Here is a 3,543-nt window from a genome sequence, read left to right on the forward strand (position 1 = left end):
GGTCACTGTTTTTGTGTCAAAAAATGAAAAAAAGAATTCTGAGCATTTTTTGTGAAAATGGTTCTAAAATGCTTTTTTTTAGGCCTGTCCAGAATGTCGCTAGTTCGGCATGATCGGAGTCATCGTTTTTGGTGACAAAAATAGAAATCTGCAATTTTTGTGAAAATGGTTTTAAAATGTTTTTTTAGGCCTGTCCAGAATGTCGCTTTTTCGGCATGATCGGAGTCACCGTTTTTAGGGACAAAATAGAAAATCTGCAATTTTTTGTGAAAATGGTTTTAAAATGTTTTTTTAGGCCTGTCCAGAATGTCGATAGTTCGGCATGACCGGGGTCACTGTTTTTGTGTCACGAAAATGAAGAAAAGAAATCTGAGCAATTTTTTGTGAAAATGGTTCTAAAATGCTTTTTTTTAGGCCTGTCCAAAATGTCGCTAGTTCGGCATGATCGGAGTATCGTTTTTGGTGACAAAAATAGAAATCTACAATTTTTGTGAAAATGGTTTTAAAATGTTTTTTTAGGCCTGTCCAGAATGTCGATAGTTCGGCATGACCGGGGTCACTGTTTTTGTGTCACGAAAATGAAAAAAAATATCTGCAATTTCTTGTGAAAATGGTTCTAAAATTTTTTTAGGCCTGTCCAGAATGTCGCTTTTTCGGCATGATCGGAGTCACCGTTTTTAGGGACAAAATAGAAATCTGCAATTTTTTGTGAAAATGGTTTTAAAATGTTTTTTTAGGCCTGTCCAGAATGTCGATAGTTCGGCATGACCGGGGTCACTGTTTTTGTGTCAAAAAATGAAAAAAAGAATTCTGAGCTTTTTTTTGAATATGGTTCTAAAATGCTTTTTTTTAGGCCTGTCCAAAATGTCGCTAGTTCGGCATGATCGGAGTCATCGTTTTTGGTGACAAAAATAGAAATCTACAATTTTTTGTGAAAATGGTTTTAAAATGTTTTTTTTAGGCCTGTCCAGAATGTCGCTTTTTCGGCATGATCGGAGACACCGTTTTTAGGGACAAAATAGAAATCTGCAATTTTTTGTGAAAATGGTTTTAAAATGTTTTTTTTAGGCCTGTCCAGAATGTCGATAGTTCGGCATGACCGGGGTCACTGTTTTTGTGTCAAAAAATGAAAAAAGAATTCTGAGCTTTTTTTTTGAATATGGTTCTAAAATGCTTTTTTTTTAGGCCTGTCCAAAATGTCGCTAGTTCGGCATGATCGGAGTATTCGTTTTTGGTGACAAAAATAGAAATCTACAATTTTTTGTGAAAATGGTTTTAAAATGTTTTTTTAGGCCTGTCCAGAATGTCGCTTTTTCGGAATGATCGGAGTCATCGTTTTTAGGGACAAAATAGAAATCTGCAATTTTTTGTGAAAATGGTTTTAAAATGTTTTTTTTAGGCCTGTCCAGAATGTCGATAGTTCGGCATGACCGGGGTCACTGTTTTTGTGTCACGAAAATGAAGAAAAAAAATCAGCAATTTTTGGTGAAAATGTTTAAAAAAAAATTTTTAGGCCTGTCCAGAATGTCGCTTTTTCGGCATGATCGGAGTCATCGTTTTTAGGGACAAAATAGAAATCTGCAATTTTTTGTGAAAATGGTTTTAAAATGTTTTTTTAGGCCTGTCCAGAATGTCGATAGTTCGGCATGACCGGGGTCACTGTTTTTGTGTCACGAAAATGAGAAAAAAATATCTGCAATTTTTTGTGAAAATGGTTCTAAATTTTTTTTAGGCCTGTCCAGAATGTCGCTAGTTCGGCATAACCGGGGTCACTGTTTTTGTGTCACGAAAATGAAGAAAAAAAATCAGCAATTTTTGGTGAAAATGGTTTTTAAATTTTTTTTTAGGCCTGTCCAGAATGTCGCTTTTTCGGAATGATCGGAGTCATCGTTTTTAGGGACAAAATAGAAATCTGCAATTTTTTGTGAAAATGGTTTTAAAATGTTTTTTTAGGCCTGTCCAGAATGTCGATAGTTCGGCATGACCGGGGTCACTGTTTTTGTGTCACGAAAATGAAAAAAAAATATCTGCAATTTTTTGTGAAAATGGTTCAAAAACATTTTTTTAGGCCTGTCCAGAATGTCGCTTTTTCGGCATGATCGGAGTCATCGTTTTTAGGGACAAAAATAGAAATCTACAATTTTTTGTGAAAATGGTTTTAAAATGTTTTTTTTAGGCCTGTCCAGAATGTCGATAGTTCGGCATGACCGGGGTCACTGTTTTTGTGTCACGAAAATGAAAAAAAAATATCTGCAATATCTTGTGAAAATGGTTCTAAAAATTTTTTTTAGGCCTGTCCAGAATGTCGCTTTTTCGGCATGATCGGAGTCACAGTTTTTAGGGACAAAATAGAAATCTGCAATTTTTTGTGAAAATGGTTTTAAAATGTTTTTTTAGGCCTGTCCAGAATGTCGATAGTTCGGCATGACCGGGGTCACTGTTTTTGTGTCAAAAAATGAAAAAAGAATTCTGAGCTTTTTTTTGAATATGGTTCTAAAATGCTTTTTTTTAGGCCTGTCCAAAATGTCGCTAGTTCGGCATGATCGGAGTCATCGTTTTTGGTGACAAAAATAGAAATCTACAATTTTTTGTGAAAATGGTTTTAAAATGTTTTTTTTAGGCCTGTCCAGAATGTCGCTTTTTCAGCATGATCGGAGTCACCGTTTTTAGGGACAAAATAGAAATCTGCAATTTTTTGTGAAAATGGTTTTAAAATGTTTTTTTTAGGCCTGTCCAGAATGTCGATAGTTCGGCATGACCGGGGTCACTGTTTTTGTGTCAAAAAATGAAAAAAAGAATTCTGAGCTTTTTTTTTGAATATGGTTCTAAAATGCTTTTTTTTAGGCCTGTCCAAAATGTCGCTAGTTCGGCATGATCGGAGTCATCGTTTTTGGTGACAAAAATAGAAATCTACAATTTTTGTGAAAATGGTTTTAAAATGTTTTTTTAGGCCTGTCCAGAATGTCGCTTTTTCGGCATGATCGGAGTCACCGTTTTTAGGGACAAAATAGAAATCTGCAATTTTTGTGAAAATGGTTTTAAAATGTTTTTTTTAGGCCTGTCCAGAATGTCGATAGTTCGGCATGACCGGGGTCACTGTTTTTGTGTCAAAAAATGAAAAAAGAATTCTGAGCTTTTTTTTGAATATGGTTCTAAAATGCTTTTTTTTAGGCCTGTCCAAAATGTCGCTAGTTCGGCATGATCGGAGTATTCGTTTTTGGTGACAAAAATAGAAATCTACAATTTTTGTGAAAATGGTTTTAAAATGTTTTTTTAGGCCTGTCCAGAATGTCGCTAGTTCGGCATGACCGGGGTCACTGTTTTTGTGTCACGAAAATGAAGAAAAAAAAATCAGCAATTTTTGGTGAAAATGGTTTTAAATTTTTTTTTTGACCTGTCCAGAATGTCGCTTTTTCGGCATGATCGGAGTCATCGTTTTTAGGGACAAAATAGAAATCTGCAATTTTTGGTGAAAATGGTTTTAAAATGTTTTTTTTAGGCCTGTCCAGAATGTCGATAGTTCGGCATGACCGGGGTCACTGT

Source organism: Salmo salar, unplaced genomic scaffold (assembly GCF_905237065.1).
Source record: "Salmo salar unplaced genomic scaffold, Ssal_v3.1, whole genome shotgun sequence".
In the NCBI taxonomy this organism is placed as follows: domain Eukaryota; kingdom Metazoa; phylum Chordata; class Actinopteri; order Salmoniformes; family Salmonidae; genus Salmo; species Salmo salar.